The sequence below is a fragment of the Mustela erminea genome, chromosome 8 (genome assembly GCF_009829155.1).
Source record: "Mustela erminea isolate mMusErm1 chromosome 8, mMusErm1.Pri, whole genome shotgun sequence".
Taxonomy (NCBI): Eukaryota; Metazoa; Chordata; class Mammalia; order Carnivora; family Mustelidae; genus Mustela; species Mustela erminea.
In genome coordinates, this window is record NC_045621.1 from 105914665 (window position 1) to 105935543 (window position 20879).

A 20879-nucleotide genomic window follows, 5' to 3' on the forward strand; every position below is an offset into this window, starting at 1 on the left:
CTAAAAGGGGACCAATATTTTTAGGATCAGTTGATATGAAGGGTATAAAAATGCTTCTCTCTGTAACTCATGCTCACTGAAGGAAGTCTGTATTTGTTAGTTTTCTATTTCATTTGCTCTGTTTGAGCATGATGATTACTTCACAAAGGTTGATCAGCATGTTTTTGTGGATTGAAAATATGATTAAGGGAATTAAATGAACTTCTGACTTACCTTGAACACAGTGTCAAACAATTTTCTGTGTGCACCTTCACTGTATTTGAAAATTATTATAGACAGTTCTGTGCTTCAATGTGACAAAGTGACAAAGGGACCCCAGGATAAGACATCATCAGCTGTCCATTAACTCAGATACTGGCCATAATAACTCCTGCTAATACACAAAATCAGTCTATTGGCACAGGAATAATAAGGCCCGGAAATGTGAATCAAACTTCATTTACTTGAACCTATTGCAGGAGAATCCAGAAGGTGCAGCTGAACCCCTAAGCCTGCATCCCTGTTAGCCTTGGAAGACACATCTTCAGACCAATTTGGAGGATAGTTTGTGAAAAGCTTATGTTTGAGAAGTTCATTTACCTTTTTGTAACTATTTGTTTTGAGAAGGGTTAAATATATATTTTTTATTTCACATTATACATAAACCACACTAAAATGCCTTTAATTAAGCAAAAGGCAACATTTTAGATAAAGGAAATTTTAATTAAATTGGCACTGTTAAAACCAAAAAATAAAGTGGACACTGCTAGCTTATCTTCAGCCCTTGCCTATAACAGGCTAACAAGCACAACTTGAAATACAGCTGAGTCTTGTTCTGAGACAGTGAAGGGATTTCCTCAGTATTTAAATATATTAATATAGCCAGCTGTATAAATCTAAATATAAAACCAATCTCCTATAAGTTTAGAGATGGCATTTACCATCTCTGTGAAAAGCTGAACATGATTAATCAATTCCAATCATATTTTTAGAAGGCAAAAACAGTAACAGCACTTGCTGAACCAAATTTACTATCAACGTTCAAAAAGCTGATCATAGTCATTTAACCACAAGCCAATCTTATTTAAATCAGAACTGTCCAAATGAAATATTCTATCAGGCATTAAAGAACTGAATTCTGGTATATGTGATCAATTTAAATATGGTACACATAAAAAAAAAAAGTCATGAGATTTTTGTTTTGTAATAAATAAGGCAATGGCCAACCATTACTCCTTCATAGCTTTTTTGAGATAAGGTATCAGATCTGCTCTTTCCCCTGTCTTCTTAGTGCCAGTGGAGATCATTTTTGCTCCAGGGATATACTTCTTGGGATTCTCCAAATACTCCATTAGTAGGCCTTTTCCCCCACATGATGCCTTTATTCTTGTTGACATCCATGTAAGGAAATCCAGGGGCCTGACCTTTCTCCTAGATAAACATGAAGATCTGGCCCAGTCTTGTGCTTGCCTCCCTTTTCCACAGTTTGGCACTGGGCACACTTTTGAACAAAAATATTCTTGCCCTTCTCAACATCACCCATTTTTACATTGTTCTTCTGTTGCATAAGAAATGAAGGCGCCCACTTGCAAGCCAATGGGACATCCTGTGCTCTTCAGTAGCTATTTTGTATCCATGTGGTTACACAATCAGAGGATGGAAAGGATTTGCAAATGGAGTAAAGCACAAAGTAAAACCTATTCCTCAGAAACATTTTATGTTAGTCAGGAAAGTGATGTTGCTCTTTCATTTATTAAAATTGTATATGTTCCAGTAATCGTGCCAGGTGCTTTATATACATTATTTCAGATAAGATCCCCAATAAGTTTATGATATATACAGTTATCATCTTTCTTTTTTTAGAGATTAAAACAAATGGGTCTAAGATAAATTAAATAAATTGCCTAAGGTTACACTGCCAGTTAAGAAGCAAGCTAGACACATAATTCCTGGTTTATTTGTGGCCAGTGTTCATGGAAATTGCTATACCCTCCTTTGTCAGATGATGAAAAGGATATTTCCACTAAATGAAATTCACAGGGAAAACATGGATACCACATAAGTGAATATATGTGGAGGCTTTTTAAAGTTGCTTAGCATGAGAACCATAGCTATTGTATCTCTCTTTATCACACCCAAAGCAGCGTACCATACAGAGATGTCAGATGAGTTCTTGTGCATGAAGTTGAATTAGGAAAGAAGTTCAATTAGAAACAAACAAATGGGGCAAAGTAGTAGAAGGTGAGGCACTGGCAGATGGAATTGCCATGACCTACATGTGGATTACCCATTTCCTCTGACTTAGTAAGCAGAAAATGCTTCTCACCCCCTCCAGAACAGAATGACATCTTATTCCAATTATTCCTGCAGCATCGACACTTCTTTCTCACCCTCCAAAAGTCTCTGAAATTGCCTTCTGCAGAAAATTTTTCCAGATGTCTACAGTCAGAAATCACTTTTCTTTGAGGAAGAAAGTAGTATATTAATAGATTCTAGAAGACATCATATGTGACCTCTTTGTTTTAAACAGATTTTCTGAGTTTTATATATATTCTCTCTCTATATATGTATATTCTAACAGTGCATAGATGATCACAAACATGATTTTTTTACTGTATTTAATTAAATTGCCATAAGTTACAATTACATTTCTCTCCTAGAGATTCTTAAATCCTAGTACATTAAGACTAAGAGCTGATGCATTCTAGTTTTCCAGTGGTCCAGGCATAGGCTGTCTGTGCTTAGTAGCCAGTTCACATGCATTTACCATTCTTGCACTTCTAGAATGAAATTTGCAGCCAGAAATGACTTGTGAGGCATTAATCTATGTATATGTGCTCTGAAAACAAGGGAAACTTGACCCAGAAAGAGTTGGTTCTGCAGACTTGATGAATTTGCTCAAAGAGATTAATTAGACAGAGGAGTCCCTTGTCACTAGGAATGGCTAAGTCACCAGACCAAAATTGCACAGTTCCCTGGTGGTAGGGGATGCTACTGGCAAGGGCAAATAGATCTTCCATGGTCCCTGATACATAAAAATTTTGTGTACCTGTCTTAAGAAAAAGAACACAGGATGATAAAAATTAAAATTAGGCCCACAGAATCCAAGAGATGAGATGACAAGATGACAAGGTATGGTGAATTTTGTTAGCAATGAAGAGGTCTCTTACAACTTGGGAGACACTGTGAAAGAGAGCATAAAAGAGGGGTTACTTATGTCTTAGACATTTTTTTTTTTTTTCTGGAGGTTCATTAAAGGCTTTATTTCCATTCCCTGCTGTTATCATCATAGGCCTAGGTCTGGCTGTCAGTTCAATAGGGATAACAATGAGATACCAATCTGAGAGTCAGAAAATGTCCTGTGATCAGACTTTGTTCCTACGTCAGGATAATTGTATCTGGTTTCTTGTTTCTATTAGTGGTATGATAATCATGAATGATGTTCATCAAATATGGCCAGTATGTGGTACAAACTAAACTCCCTAGCTTCTTGTAGTTGAATGAGTCCATAAAACTAGTCCTGGTCAAGGATTTGTGTGTAAGTTGATGTGTGTACATTCTGACCATGAGCACTTAATTGATGAACACAGGGCCTTTCCCCTTCTACCCCACTTCCGAGGTGTTTTGCTCTCTCCCGTTCTTAGTGATGATACCAGAATGTGGCTTCTCTGTTATCCTGGCTGGAGTAAGAGACATAGAGCAGTGACCCTAGGCTGACCACAATGGGCAAGAAGTCTAACAACATACCTTTCTTGTTACAGGTCAGTAGCTTTGGAGGTCATTACTGCAGAATGACATTGTCTATCTTATAATATATGGAGCTTCCAGAGCCTTTCTGAAAACAAACCTTTGGTAGGCCTAAAATATCAGTTCACTTATTAAACAAGTAATTTATAGAACGTTACTTGAAGACAAACATTCTCCAGGCACCAGAAGCATTGCATTGAATAATATCTTCATGTTGACTCAGACTAATGAAAGGAAAAAGGGGCTAGTTGGCAAGACATTTCCACATAAGACTACATCTCATTGGCAGGTGCATATTGGGCTCAAACTGGATCTCCATAGTGTAGACATAAAAAAAATATTAAAAGGTAAAAAAATATATATTTATTTGAAAAATTGTATTGCATTCTAATTCTGTGTTAAGTTTCTTATAGGAGTTTATCCTGAAGACGGGAAGAATTCATAAATTTTGGAAATGTGAAGTTGGCACTACTTGGGGGAAATTTTTTTATGGTGATGAGGGGAATTGAGTTCCTCCCCCCCCCCCTTTTCCTCTGGATATTGTGAGGCTGAGGATATTACATGCCTGTAGACAGCATTGGTTTGGGAGAAATAAGAGGAACCAGGACATGGTCAGGGAAAAATGGCTCTGGGCTTCAGGCAGAGAAGTTATGGAGACTTTGATTTTGGTTTGTGGTCCAGCCATATTTACCACACAAAACACTGCATATGAAATTCAGAATATAGAGTGCTCATTTGACAAAGCATCTTTGACATTGCATCTTTTAGAAACCCGCCATAAATGGGTTCTGGTCCGTGGAAGGAAACTGAAGCATCCCCAAATATGGGATATTTGCAGCAGCAGTATTTCCTGGGGGAGACTCTTTGGCTCTGTGATATAAATAAAAGTTGTTCATTCAAATTCAAGGTAGATTTTCAATTGTAATATAGGTGTTTTGTTGGTTTTTGTTGTTGTTGTTGTTGTTTGGTTTGTTTTGGTTTTTTCTGGCAATTCACAAAACCCTTAAATGGAATGATGTATCTTTATTTTTGTGGCAAATTATAATTTTTCTCTGAATTTACATTCACCCTCTGTTTACTGGTACCAAGAAACTGTGAATTCCTTCTTTTTTTTTTTTAAGATTTTATTTATTTATTTGACAGAGAGAGATCACAAGTAGGCAGAGCAAGTCAGAGAGAGTAGAGGAAGCAGGCTCCCTGCTGAGCAGAAAGCTGGATGCGGGACTCTATCCCACAACCCTGAGATCATGACCTGAGCCAGAGGCAGAGGCTTAACCCACTGAGCCACCTAGGCACCAGGTAAATTCCTTCTTTGAGTCAACTCTTCTTAGATTCGGGTGTAAGTTTCCACAGGATTGCAATGGCTGACACAGTAAAGGGGAGGCTTGAGTCCTTCCATTTCTTTTCCTTATCAAGTCCCTATTACTCCTCATGTTTGGGAGATACTCTCTGCAACATTGTTTCTATCGCAACAGCCTAGATGAAGCACCATTCCCTTCAGTTTTGCTCTGGAAGAATTTTTTAAAGTTTGACAGTTTCTAAGACATGTAAGATCCTAGCAGTCTTAAAACCATAATAAAAGGTTAAAAAATACAGAAGAAGTCAGACCAAGAGGGCTTATGACTGGTCAGAATGTCGGGTGGGAATCTTTCAGAATAGCTGGGTGACTCATTACTCAAAAAAGTTTGTTATATTATAATGGAGTCTCACCTTTTATACAGCAGAAAATGTTTTATTGGACTTCAATCAATTAAAAGTGGCATGGAAGTAGATTTTCTGAGTATCTTTAGAATCTAATAATAATAATTTTCACATTCATTCATTGAGCACCTATTATATGATATTTATTTGAATACAAACCCATTATCTAGACTATGCATGCACATGGAGAAAAAGTTATATTAGTTTTCTCTTGTTGCATAGCAAATTACTATACATTTAGCAGTTTAAAATAGCAGCTATGTTCTGTTTCTGTAGGTTAAAAGCCCAGATGAGCTTGGCTGATCTGTACTTAGTATCATGAGGCTGGAATCAAGGTATCTGCCAGACTGAGTGCTTATCTGGAAGACAAGACAGAGGAGAGGGAAGCAAGAATCCATTTCTAAGCTCAGGCATGTCATTGAAGGGTTGAATGCATCTCTCTGAGGCTGTAGAATCAAGACCCCCATTTCCTTGCTTGCTGCAAGGTCACTCTCTGATCCCAGGGGGCACCTACATTGCTCTTTCTATCTTTAAACCATCAACTGCATTTTGAGTACTTTTTGTCCTTCAGCTCTCTCTGGCTTCCTGTCTGCTGTCTTCTTCTGCCTTTTACTAGGCTTATATAATTAGATCAGGCTTACCTGGAAAGTCTCCAAATTTTAAGGTCAAATGATTTGAATCTTAAATTATAATTGCAAAGTCTCTTCACGGTGATATCTAGACTAGAGTTTGAAGAACCAAGGAATGGGAATCTCAGGGGGAGAGAGGACAATCCTTGATTCTGCCTACCATATAGTTGCATTCTCAGTCCAAGTATTTCTTAAAACTGAGCATATTGAGGTCATGCTATCCTACCCAGATTCCTACTCTGATAATTTTTCCAACTCTCTGTGGTGACTTCACTCTGAACCATGAATCTAAGAAGCCACTTGGAAGAGAGCTCTGTTTTTTATTATTAATAAATAATACCCTCATTTACCCTTCTACCTCCAACAATACACACACATACACACATTATGTACACACATTTTTAGTTCTAAGATAACTCAGAATAAATTGACTTTTGCTTTCATAGTGAGGAACAATTTGCCACAGAACCCGTTAAGCCTGAAAGATCACCACCAACACCATAAAATACTAGGGAAATGCCAAGACATTAATCTGGGATTATAGCTAATTTGCAAGGTGAAGTAGTGACATTAATGCTTGCAAACATGCTGTAGACACATTACCACACCCCCAGTCTGAGCTCTCAGAATCAGCTGTAAATCATGTCAGCTTCACATTGTTCTTTTGTTATGAATTCTGTATCAAAGCACCAAGCCCTTCAGTGGACTCCTTGCAAGCGCCAGCTGATTTGTGTTTTTACCAACTCATAGTATCCCACTGAAGTGCAGATGTCACAAGTTTTGAAAAAAATGATTTTGGTCTCTCTTTTCTCCAGTCAGAACGCCAAGAAGCTGGCAATGAACCAAGACGGATTCCCCAGGGGACGCCTCATGCTGGAAAGTGTGAAGTGTCCCCTAGAGAGACCCCTGGCCTGTAATTCTGGAACTCCGCAGGGAGGAAATAGCCTCCTGACATCTGTTAGCAAATAGAGACCCTCCCTGAGTGTTAATAGTTTCCCCTGTTTCTCTCCTCTGCACTTATCAGACAGCATTTTATATCTTTTCCTGTCCATGCTCAGTTAATTTTCATCTCAGGATCTTTCTGCTGGCTCCTGCTTTCTCCTTCCTTTCTCTTTATTTAGAAAGTTATACATTCTTGACTCAATTTCTTTGATAGATGTAGACGTATTTGGATTATCGCTTTCTTCTTGTGTGACTTTTGGTATGTCTTTTCCAAGGAACTGGTCCGTTTTACCTATTATCAATCATATTTGGGGATCTTTGTTATTCCTGGTTCATAGTATTCCTTCATTTTTTTTCAAATTACTTTTCTTATTTTAATGTACATGGGATCAGTGGGGTGACCCTTCTTTCATTTTGAAGTCAGTAATTGGTGTTTTCGCTGTTTCTTGATTCCAAATAAAAACAAATCCAGACTTAGTTAAGGAGTGTTTTTTTTTTTTTTTTTTTTTTTGCAAAGACTATTGCAGTAGGAAGTATGCTCCAAACAGACTCAACCAGACTTTTAAAAATCAACAGAAATAAAAGCCTTCCTTGTGTAGAGATGGTCATGAGAGACTGGTGGGAGCTTTTGAGAAGTTAAGTGGGAGTGAACAGACAACATAATTCAGGGTCTGACATGTTTCCATTTCTCACTGTTGTCAGCTGATTCTCAGGATAAGTCAGCCCCTAGGGGTGAGATTCTGTGTTTTACCATTTGCTCAGACTTGGGACAAACCAAAGTTTAGGGGTTGCTGGGGAAGAGAGAAGCCTGCCTAAAGATTGGCCAAGCTAATAAAGAGGGTAAGTTATAGACGATTATAGACACAAGGTCATTGCTCAGCCTGGTCAGAGGTTTATCAGTTTCACGGACCTTTTCAAAGAATCAGCTTTAGTCCATGAATTCTCTCAATTGTTTTCCTGTTTTTAATATCATTCATATCATTGTTTTCAATATCATTCATTTCTGCTAATAAAGTAAATCTTTTTATTTTAATAAATGATAAATAATATCAATTTTTATCATTTTTTTCTCCTTACTTTGGCTTCAATTACTCTTCTTTTCTTAGGTGAAAACTTGTATTATTCAAATGTAAGATTTTTTCTTTTTTTAATGGACATGGTTAGTACTATGAATTTCCCTTTGACCACTGCTTTCACATCATCCCCACATTTGATAGGACATTTAAATTTTAATTTAATTCAAAATAATGTACAGTATTTTCTTGAGACTCCTTTGACCTGTGTGTTATTTAATAGTGTGTGTTTAGTCACCAAATATTGGGGAATTTCCAACTCTATTTCTGTTATTGATTTTTAGTTTAATACCATAGTCGTCTGATAATGTGCTTTAAATTACTTCTATTAAAAAAAAAAAAAAAGATTGTTAGTGTGCTTTATAGCCTAGAATACTATTTCTCTGGTGAATGTTCCATGTGAGCTTGGGAAGAACATGTATTCTTTGTTGTAGAAGGGAATATTCTATAAATATCAACTAGATCAAGTAGGATGGAGGGCTGTTCTGGTCAACTACCTCCTTAGTGATTTTCTGCCTGCTTGAACTATGGAATACTGATAGTGTGAAAGTCTCCAACTTTAATAGTGGATTTGTCTACCTCTGCAAGCACTTCTGTCAGGTTTTACCTCATGTATTTTAATGCTCTATTAGGTATATACATGTTTAAGTTTGTTATGTCATCTTGGAAGAGTGACAGCTCATTGTCCCTGATAAATTTCCCTGTTCTGAAATCTGCTTACTCAGAAATTCGTACCACTGTTTCAGTTTCCTCTTCATTCACATTAGCAAAGTACCTGTTTTTCTTAACCTTATTTTTAACCCAAGTCCTTCTTTCTTTCTTTTTTTCTTTAAGTGAGTTTCTTGTAGACAATATTCATTTGGGTCCTTTTTTTTTTTTTTTTTTCCTTTACTCTGACAATCTGTGTCTTTGATTGGGGTATTCTTTTTACATACTGAGGCCTTACTCATTAAGGTAGGCAAAATAACGTCTTCCAAAAATATTTATGTCCTACCATCTGAAACCTGGGAACATGTATTTCATGACAAAAAAGACTTTGAAGATGTGATTATAGCTGAAGTGGGGGAGATTACTCTGAATTTTCTGGGTGGACCCAGTCTAGATCACAGTGAAGGAGGAAGGCAAATGAATAGGTCACAGTGATGTGATGTGAGAAGGAGCTAATTTGCTATCACTGGGGGCCCTGAACTAAGGAATATGGGCTGCTTCTAGAAAATGGAAAAGACCAACTAATGGATCCTACCATCAGCTTATCAAAAGCGACACAGCCCTCCAACACTTCGACATGAGTCCAGTGAGACTGTCACAGATTTCTGACCTATAGAACTGTAAGATGATAAATTTATGTTGTTTAACCCTCTAGTTTTGGAGTGTGTTATGGCACAGATAGACAATTAATAGGTCCTATTTCAAGATCAAATTCACCCTAAATCTCTCTGATCTATGTGGTACTTTCATAGCAATCTGGCCTTGACTTCCATTTCTTGTGTGCTAAGACACTCTTCTTACCATTCTTAACTGTTCTTTGTTCATGCATGTTAGTGTATATAAGACAAAGTTAGGGTGCATCTCTGTTGTTACCATCATTCTTTGCCAATCCCATGCTCAGTTAAATTACTATTTGTTACTAAACATTTTCAGATTTCATATATTACCTAGGAGCATGCTGAAAATAGAAAAGTTTAAGGCCAGTTTGACTGAAACAAGAAGTTATGCGCTGATGTTAGATAATCACAGATTTGAATCGCATGTTATGTAACAGGGCATCCAAACCTCAGTTTTCTCACCCATGAGATGAAAATAAAAATACCTCCCCCAGGGAATCTGTGTAAAGATGAAAGGCAGAAGCATGTAAGTTGTTTGCCACTGAGAAGGTGTTCAGATGTTAGATATTCTCAGTACTTGATTTTCTTAATGGAGACAGAAAAAACAAGATAATTATGAGCTTACATTTTTCACTTCTGTTGCTTTATTTAAAGAAATTTCAGTGGAATACAAGAAAAAAGTGTACAGTTAGCTTTTTTTTTGAGTGACTACATACAAATAACCTAATGTTTAATCCAATAATATATAAGTAAATATGACACTTGTATATACATCACTCATTTCCATGGACTGAAAGATAACAATTAAATTGTTTTCCCTTCATTTAGCTTGTACTCATAACTAATTGAACACGCATAACATTATTTTAAAATTCAATCTTGTCAACAAAAACAGGCACTTCATATGATCATTTTCATTTTAATGTATTTGTGGACTGCTAGCCATGTGACATTTCATCAGAAATGGATTTTGTTTTCATAGCACACAGAAAAAAATGTTTCATTAATTTGAGTGTTGTGGGCTTTTGAAAATAATCTAATTAAATATAATTGATATAATTGTTATTTGATAATACTAACAACAGATGTTCAGAGAAGACTCAGAAAGGAGTTTAAAAATCACTAGCTCATTGTCAAATCTAATCAATCTAATATATATATATATATACATGATATATAGATGATGTATGCTTAGTTTACATATCATTCCCTTTGCATATGATATATGTCATACATACTTTATTATATACATACCTAACATTTGTGTGTATGTGTATGTATTGTGTGTATATACATATATATGTATATACACATATATACGATATATACACATATTTATGTATGTTTTAAATTCATAAATAAGCCAGTTTAATTTTTTTTATTTTTTTAAAGATTTTATTTGTTTATTTGAGAGAACAAGAGAGAGAACACGAGTGGGGTAAGGGACAAAGGGACAAGCAGACTTCCCGCTGAGCAGAGTCCAATGTGGGCTCAATCCCAGGAGCCCAGGGTCATGACTTGAGCTGAAGGCAGAAGCCACCCAGGTGCCCCAATAAGCCTGTTTTAAATTACTTTGTGTGACACTCCAGTTTGTCTTTTGGTAGGCCATGTTGGGAGATAATTCTCCATGGGTCTATCATATTTCTCCACATCTAGCAAGAGAGGTACTGAGGCCTTTTTTTTTTTTTTAATTTATGTATTTGACAGACAGAGATTACAAGTAGGCAGAGAGGCAGGCAGAGAGAGATGGGGGGGAAGCAGGCTCCCTGCTGAGCAGAAAGCCTGATGTGGGGCTCAATCCCAGGACCCTGAGATCATGACCCGGGCCGAAGGCAGGGGTTTAACACACTGAGCCACCCAGGTGGCCCCCTGAGGCCTTTTTTAAAGACTATCTTTTCAAAAATATTTATAACCCAAACAGCCTTGGAAGGCAGAGATTGTACCTTCCTCCAGAGCAGAAAGAAGACTCCTTTACTAGGCAGTCTAGTAAATGCAATGCCTCCCTCCATGACACATTTTGTACAGGTGTACAAAATGTGCTTGCAGTCCATTATAAAACATTTGGGTTTCCAAAACCTGAGGGTTCTCTGCTGGAACAACACTTTGCATTGTCAGTGTCCCCTGGTATTCTTTCTGTCACTGTATGGGAACTGGCGTTTGGGAGAATTGAGCAAAAATAAGGACATGCTGGCTACTGTTATTTCTGTGAATAATAAATTGACCTTTGACTCTGGCCCAGGACCCAGGTTTTTCTGTCAGCATCCATAACACTGTGTCAGGTTTATATGCTAGTTTGTAAATAGAGTAAAATCTCAGACCCACTGCAGTTCTTGACAGAGTGAAATATTAGTACATGTTACAAAATGTTCCATCTCAACAAAATAAATCAATGATGTGGATGCTCATTTTCAAAAAGTCTAGGAACGTAATTTTCACACAGATGTGGAAGTGGCTTGGTCTAATGAGGCTAGCTCTAGGCTTGTGGTGGAGACATTGGAGCTTATTCAAGCTTTATTTTAATTTGTGAATTGATCAAATTTATTTTTGATCTGTTTCTCGTATGTTAAATCATTTATTCACAAATACAAAGTACAGTTGGTTTTAAATTACATGCTTCTTTATAGAAGAAGATTTATCTTTCTGTTTCCCCAAGTTGATAGTTATAACCTGTGCAGTTTTAGTGTAGTGTGATTTATTTATTCTGGATATGGGAGGTGGGAAGGATACAGGGTATTGGAGAAGACTACAAACAGTTCTTGGTCCATGATTTTAAGAATACTTCAGATGTTACTGGAAAACTTTTAATGTTCATGGGTATATTCCAGGTGTCCCAAGACTCCAAGAATTTACTAGAAAGGACCATGACAACTTTAATGCAAATGGGACACAAAGGTCACATTGACCCTTGCATGCATCTTCTGAAAGGAACCTCCTCTGTGTTGTGAGACATGGAATATAAGATAGTTAGTTTTGAAGATTGAACCACAAAGCAAAGTGACTGAAATGTCAGAGTTGGAGGAAAAATATTTGTATTTTTAACATTAAAAAGTAAACAAGAGAAGTTATGGCAAAGCAAATGAGTTTATTTAAGAATAACAGAAGAATTGAAAATTGTGACTTCTGAAGGTAAGTCTGGAAAACAAAAGAGAGCATCTTTTTATAGAGGGAAGGAGGAAGTTGGGAGGGATTGTTTTGAACAAAAGGTCATTGTTTGGAAATGAGAGTTTGAAGTGGCAGCAGCTCACTGGCTGCACATGAAAGCGATTTGCTGTTGCCAGGCTGAGAGAAAAATCTTTTTTCTTTCTCTGGGCTGTGGAAGCTGTGGTGAACGACAGTGCCTGCGAGCTCTCCTTTCATGGCTTCCTGACTCCATTTGCAGTAGGATTTCCTGTATTCATTTTCACTTTTTCTCCTTTTGTATAGGGTCTTTCCCCAAAAGCATAACTGACTGAGTCAGATTTTCCACAATTTAGTGCTTTTGTCCTTTAGTGTCAGGGAAGACCTTTCCTGGTTGTCATGCCCCGCATCAGAGGGAGAGTGCATAGTGATCGGAAAACATTTAAGGCCACACTGAGTAACAAGGGAGGGTATAAAGGAGATCTCTAGGCATTTCCCATTTAAAATCTGTTTTATCAAGGTCATAAGTATTAGAGATTGTCTAGAACCACTGAGCCAGCATCACCCTATTGGGTACATGATTTCTGCAGAGGTTTGACAACAACAGCCATAAAGCCTAAATGTGATTAAACAAAACAAAAATGAGGGGCAGAATAATAAATCTAGTCTACATAATGGTCCTAAACCAGGAGTTCAAACTTGAGGGTAACCAGCTAAAAATAGATCAAAAGATTAGAGATCAGTTAGGTTTTCTCCTTGCCTGAATATTAAGTAAAAAGAATGTTCTAAATTCCAGAGTTTACTCCTATTCGCAGTGGCCTGGGAGATATAAATGATGGTATTATCTTTCCAGGTAAGTGCCAGAGTAAAGGGAAGAAAGGGAAGAAGAAAGGATTTTAGGTTTCGTTAAGGTATAAGGTCTTAATACAGCCTCCAAGTTGTCAGTTATTTCTTTTCCTCATCAATTTGATGTGAGGTCCCCAGTATTTGAGTGGACCAGATGTCAGATGAAGCCTTCTTTAGCTGTGGGTTTATATTCAAGGTTCAAGTCCCTGATGTCTGGCTACTATTTGGGCAGTGAGAAGGACCCGATATAGTCCTTTTCAAGGAGGTATAAAGGGAATCTTCTTCTTTTTTTTTTTTTTAATTGATTCCAAATCAGAAAGATGGAAAAAATTGGAAACATTAATTTGGAGAGTCACATTCAAATATTTGAAGAAACTGTAAGAATTTAAAATTTAGTCCAGTTTACAGGATATAACAAAACCTAAGGACAATTAATAGGATTAGAATCTACAAAGGTATAAATATAGTTTCCTTTTCTGTAAGTAACCCGAAATTTTTTCCCAAAGGTAATCTCAGTAAAGCTGATTTGTTTGCATTTAAACTTGACCTGATTATTTACATAAGTGTAGCAAGAATAGTGATTGGTCATATAAGCTCTTTAAGACTGCTTTGTTGAAACTTTTTATAAGAAATTTCAAGTTAAACTTTTAAAAGTCTCTCAGGCTGGTATTATATTGGCTTCATGAAAGTCAGTCTTAATTTCTTAAAGTTGTCTGGTCATATCTGAGTTTATGCACATTTCTCTTAAATATGACAATCCAGTCAAAGTCTTGGTAATATAGCCCATATTTTTAACTGTGTTCTGTTTCAAGGAGAACAGATTTTTATTAAATTTATGAAAATAATGATATTGCTATGAGAAAAAGTACTCAAAAATTTCCAATTTCTGGAGGGATCTGGTAGGAAGAAAAAGATTAATGTTTTATCTTGGTTCACAAAAGTACATTTTACTCACTTGCTGTAAGTCATAGATAGCTTCAGAGGAAAGATTTCCTCATTTCTAGAAAACAAAGACAAAAGAATGAGCAATATTAAAAAGAAATCATAGGAATTGTGTTCATCCTCATCAGTTCACTGTATCCAGTGTTGTTAATTTTTGTTCTGTTTGAATACAGTTTTTCCATTAGTTCTGAAAATTTTTACCCAGTTCAATTTTATGATCTCAGTTATCGGAAACCTGCACTTTGGCAAAGCTCCTTCAATGAACCTTTTTGAAGATGAATAGTTTTGTAGGTTCATTTTTTTGCAAAAAGCATCAGAGTAAAGCAATAATTGTAAATGAGAGAAGACTTAAAAATGTCCATTTTTAAAAAGATCTGATGAGAGTTTATTGCAATGAAATTGACAAGGAAATCTGATGATTTCTGTAACATGCAACATTTTAAGGTAATAATTAGATTTTTGACTAGTAACATTATACCAAGGCATATCAAATTTCCTTGGATTTCATATAATTTTCAGAATATTTGCATTAATAACATTCACTGTTAGAGTATATCTCAAGAAAGATTATCATCATTTATGATACTGTTTCCCATGTAATTTAACATATCCAATAAGACTAATTAGTTTAACATCTTTTTTAAAAGGAGAGAGAACAAATCCTTAGAGATGCTCCAAGACCTTTTTTAAAACCTCAGAATTAGTTCATGGTCAAAAAGACTTATTTAGAAATTGATTTGGAGAAGTTTGTCCAAAATATAAGAAGGTTTAAAAACAGTGAGTTAAATAATATTATTGCTCACAGTAAATCAATACTTTGTTACCATTTAACTATGGTGACAATAGAAGATGTTAAAAAGAAAGCCATATAGTTCTGAGCAAGACTTCACTCTTAATATTGAGATGGGTCAGTTTACTTAAGTAATCAAAGACTTGATAATGATAACAAACACAAGAAATTATTTTGACAAAACCCAGGTTTCTTGTTTTTGATTTTTGTCTTTAGGCAGGTTACTTTAAAAGGTAAAGAAAAACAGTCCAGGAAACAGTCCAGGAATACTTGGTTAATTTAGAAGCAATTTTTAGAGTCTTGCATGCATTTGGAACCCTCCAAGTACCAAGTAAAATAGGCATCCCATTCAGTCTGTTTAATTTTAGAGCCAGTCTTCCAATTTGGTTCCAAGAAAAACAAGTTTGAGGAGTCTGAAAGTTTCCCATAATGGCCATTGGAATTCTAAATTATCTTTGGTTAACTTGATCCATTTAGTTAAGAATACACATGAGGAGAGACCATAGTTTATTGTTTGTTTGTTTTTTAACACAAAACTGACTGGAGTCCCAGAGGAGGGTCCTCCTGAGAGAATTTACAGGATTGGAATCCCTTACTTTAAGACTAAGGACTATATAGCAGATTCAGAACTGGGGTTAATTCTGGATAGGGAGGGTGGAGGAATAAATGGGTCTTTGCTTTACCTATAATCCTGTATTGGCTAGATAAAGAAGGAACAATTGAAAGGGGAAGTAAAATTTGAATTCATTATGGAAAATTATTAACATTTTTTCATCCTAGTTGGTATCGACATAAATGTTTATTATAGTATTTTCTTCAACCTTCCAACTGCCCACAGTATTTCATAATAAAAAAAAATATATAAGAAGCTGAAAAAAAAAGAACATGGGTTCATAAAACAAATGAGTACCCTCAAAAAGGACAATGACTTCAGGAAGACAGATTCTGAATAAAGTCGGAAAGCTTAACCAAAAGGAAAGAACTCAAATCTGAGAAAAAACCTACTGAACCTAAGTAAGAAGATGATTCAGGAAACAAAGACCACAAGGGACTTGTGTTCATACTGCACATGATTCTGGGGGTTGCTAGTTTCTCAGGGGTTTGTTCCCTTCAGATCCTACTTCTGATACAATGTAATATCAAATGTGAAATTTATTTTTTTTACTTTATTTTATTTCTTTTCAGTGTTCCCAAATTCACTGTTTATGCACCACACCCAATGCTCCGTACAATACATGCCTTCCATAATACCCACGACCAGGCTCATCCAACTTCCCACCCACCTCTCCTCTGAAACCATCAGTTTGTTTCTCAGAGCCCACACTCTCTCATGGTTTGTCTTCCCCTTTGGGTTCCCCCATATCACTTCTCCTCTCCATCTCCCATGTCCTCCATGTTATTCCTTATGCTGCACAAGTAACTGAAACCATATGATACTTGACTCTCTCTGCTTGACTTATTTCACTCAGCATAATCTCCACTAATCCCATCCATGTGGATACAAAAGTTGGGTATTCATCCTTTCTTATGGAGGCATAATACTCTTTTGTATATATGAACAATATCTTCTTTATCCATTCGTCCTTTGAAGGGCATCTTTTTTCTTTCCACAGTTTGGTAACTGTGGCCATTGGTGCTATGAACATTGGGGTACAAATGGCCCTTCTTTTCACTACATCTGTATCTTTGGGGTAAATACCCAGTAGTGCAATTGCAGGGTTATAGGGTAGCTCTATTTTTAATTTCTTGAGGAATCTCCACACTGTTTTCCAGAGTGGCTGCCCCAACTTGCATTCCCACCTGTTGGGAATAAGGTGATTTCCCTTTCTCCACATTTTCTCCAACACTTGTTTCTTGTCTTGTTGATTTTGGCCATTCTAACTGGTGTAAGGTGATATCTCAGTGTGGTTTTGATTTGAATCTCCTTGATTGCTAATGATGATGAACATTCCTTCATGTGTCTGTTAGCCATTTGTATGTCTTCTTTGGAGAAGTGTCTGTTCATGTCTTCTGTCCATTTTTTGACATGATTATCTGTTTTGTTTGTGTTGAGTGTGAGGGGTTATTTATGGATCTTGGGTATCAGCCTTTTGTCTGTAGTGTCATTTGTGAATATCTTCTCCCATTCAGTGGGTTTCCTCTTTGTTTTGTTGACTGTTTCCTTAGCTTGCAGAAGTCTTTGATCTTGATAAAGTCCCAAAAATTCATTTTCACTTTTGTTTCCTTTGCCTTTGGAGACATATCTTGAAAGAAGTTGCTGAGGCCGATGTCAAAGAAGTTACTGCCTATGTTCTCCCGTAGGATTTTGATGGATTTCTGCCTCATGTTGAGGTCTTTTCTGTTTCAAGTTTATCTTTGTGTATGGTGTAAGAGAATCATTGAGTTCCTTTCTTCTACACATAGCTGTCCAGTTTTCCCAGTACAATTTATTGAAGAGAATGTCTTTTTTCCACTGTATATTTTTTCCTGCTTTGTTGAAGATTATTTGACCATAGAGTTGAGGGCCCATATATGGGCTCTCTACTTTCTTCCACTGGTCTATGTGTCTGTTTTTGTTACAGTACCATGCTGTCTTGGTGATCACAGCTTTGTAGTAAAGCTTAAAACCAGGCAACATAATGCACCCAGTTTTGTTTTTCTTTTTCAACATTTCCTTAGCAATTCAGGGTCTCTTCTGGTTTCATACAAATTTTAGGATTGTTTGTTCCAGTTCTTTGAAAAATGCCATTGGAATTTTAATCGCGATGGCATTGAAAGTGTAGGTTGCTCTAGGCAGTACTGACATTTTACCAATGTTTATTCTTCTGATCCATGAGTATGGTATAGTCTTCCATCTTATTATGTCTTCAATTTCTTTCACGAGCATTCTGTAGTTCCTTGAGTGCAGATTCTTTACCTCTTTGGTTAGGCTTATTTCCAGGTATCTTATGACACTTGTTGCTATAGTAAATGGAATGGATTCTCTAATTTCCCTTTCTATATTTTCATTGTTAGTGTATAAGAATGCAACTGATTTCTGTACATTGATTTTGTAACCTGCCACATTACTGAATTGCTGTATGAGTTCTTGTAGTTTGGGGGTGGAGTCTTTTAGTTTTTCCACATAAAGTATCATGTCATCTGTGAAGAGAGAGAGTTTGACTTCTTCATTGCCAATTTGAATACCTTTTATTTCTTTTTGTTATCTGATTGCTGTTACTAGGACTGCTAGTACTATGTTGAACAACAGTGGTGATAGTGGGCATCCTTGTCATGTTCCTGATCTCAAAGAGAAAGCTATCAGCTTTTTGCCATTGTGGATGATATTCACTGCATGTTTTTCATAGATAGATCTTACGAAGATGAGGAATGTTCCCTCTATTCCTATACTTTGAATCGTTTTAGGAACGATGCTGTATCTTGTTAAATGCTTTTTCTTCATCAGTTGAGAGGACCATGTGGTTCTTCTCTCTCCTCTTGTTGCTTTTTCTATCACATTCATTGATTTGTGAATGTTGAACCACCCTTGTATCCCATGGATAAATCCCACCTGGTCATGGTGGATAACCTTTTTAATGTACTGTTGGATTCTATTAGCTAGGATCTTGTTGAGAATCTTAGCATGCATATTCATCAGGGATAAAGGTCTGAAATTCTCCTTTTTGGTGGTGTCTTTGTGTGGTTTGTAGATCAAGGTAATGCTGGCTTCATAAAAAGAATCTGGAAGTTTTCGTTCGGTTTCTATTTTTTGAAACAACTTTAGGAAAATAGGTATTATTTCTTCTTTGTGTATTTGGTAGAATTCTCCAGGGAATCCCTCAGGTCCTGGGCTCTTGTTTTTTGGAAGTTTTTTGATCACTGCTTCAATCTCATTACTAGATATTGGTCCATTTAGGTTGTCAATTTCTTCCTCATTCAGTTTTGGAAGTTTATACGTTTCCAGGAATGCATCCATTTCATCTAGGTTGCTTAACTTCTTGAGTGTGGGGTTTGGCTTAATTTGTCGTTGATTCTCCAGTTCTTTAAGGTGTAAAGAGAGCTGGTGTATTCTTGATTTTTCATTTTTTTGAGGGAGGCTTGGCTGGCTATGTATTTCCCCTTTACAACTGCCTTTGCCGTAACTCAGGTTTTGGTTTGAAGTGTCTTCATTCTCATTGGTTTCCATGAATTGTTTACGTTCTTCTTTGATTTCCTGGCTGATCCAAATGTTCTTAAGCAAGGCGGTCTTTAGCTTCCAAGTGTTTGAATTCCTTCCAAATTTTTCTTATGGTTGAGCTCAGGTTTCAAAGTATTGTCATCCGAGAATATGCAGAGAATAATCTCAGTCTTTCAGTATTGGTTGAGCCCTGATTTGTGATCCAGTATGTGGTCTATTCTGGAGAAAGTTCCATGTACACTTGAGAAGAATGAGTATTCTGTTGTTTTAGGGTGGAGTGTTCTATATATATCTATGAGGTCCAATGTGTTAATCAATGCTCTTGTTCTTTATTGATTTCTGCTTGGATCATCTGTCTATTACTGAGAGTCGTGTGTTAAGATCCCCTACTACTAATGTATTCATATCAATATGACTCCTTATCTTGATTAACAGTTGTCTTATGTAGTTGGCTGCTCCTGTATTGGGGGCATAAATATTTACAATTGTTAGATCTTCTTGGAGGGTAGATGTATGGGACTTTAAGAATGATGTAGTGTCCTTCGCTATCTCTGACTACAGTCTTTAGTTTAAAATCTAATTTATCTGATATGAGAATAGCTACCCCAGGTTTCTTTTGAGGCCCATTGGCATGAAAGATGCTTCTTCATCCCTTCACTTTCAGTCTTGATGTATCCTTAGGTTCCAAATGGGTCTCTTGTAGACAACATATGGACGGGTCCTGTAGTTTTATTCAATCTGAAACCCTGTGCCATTCCATGGGAGTGTTTAGGCTGTTCACATTGAGAGTGATTTCAAATGTGAAATTTAAACAACAAAGACTATCAAGCAGCAAATGAGTTGAATCAGTAAAGGAATTGCAGTTTGGGACAAGCAAACTATGGTAAACCATGGACAAATCTGGAGAATAAAGGAGGAAAACATATTTTTTATAGTAAAAAGGAGATGGTTTGGAAAGGATGTTTTGAACACAAGTTTACTGGAGGAAAATGAGTTGAAGTGGTGGCAGGTTTACATTGGCTGCAGAAGAGGGTGCCTTGCTTGCTGGGTTCAGAAGAAATATTTCTTCTTCCTGTTGGAGTTTGTAAGCTGTGAAGAGTAGTAGTAGTACTGGAGAGTTCTTTTTTGAATGGAAGTTTTCTCTATTTTCACAGTATTTATTATTATCATAATTTTTAAAGGTTTTTATTTATTTATTTGAGAGTGAGAGAGAGAACCTGAGCAAGGAGAGAAAAGATAGAAAGAGAAAGATAAGTAGACTCCCCACTGAGGAGATCATTCTTAGGACCTCAGGATCATGACCTGAGCTGAAGACAGACACTTAGCAGTCTAACAGGACACCAAATCTTCTTTATCTGCCCAGTGTGTCAGTTTAAAAGCATTTCTTTTCCTTTGGTCACAGTTCTTTTAAACCAGGTGAAGAAAGCAATATAGTTCATTAGCTTTATGTTGTTAACTATTTAAAATGAAGTTAGACAACTGTGATAAACTAACTTGTACTTATTTAATTTTCAGGACAATTCAAGTTTGAGTTGCCTTTAAAAATAATATTCAAGGGGTATCTGGGTGGTGCAATCTGTTATGCGTTTGGCTTGGTCTCAGCTCAGGTTGTGGTCTCAGGGTCTGGAGATAGAGCTCTGACTCAAGTTCCAG

The 20879-nt window shown here is 36.5% G+C and overlaps 1 pseudogene; it reads right to left on the reverse strand.

Annotated features, from left to right (window-relative positions):
* Positions 1-1208: 1208 nt before the first annotated feature.
* Positions 1209-1522, reverse strand: LOC116597190 (annotated as a pseudogene).
* Positions 1523-20879: the final 19357 nt, after the last annotated feature.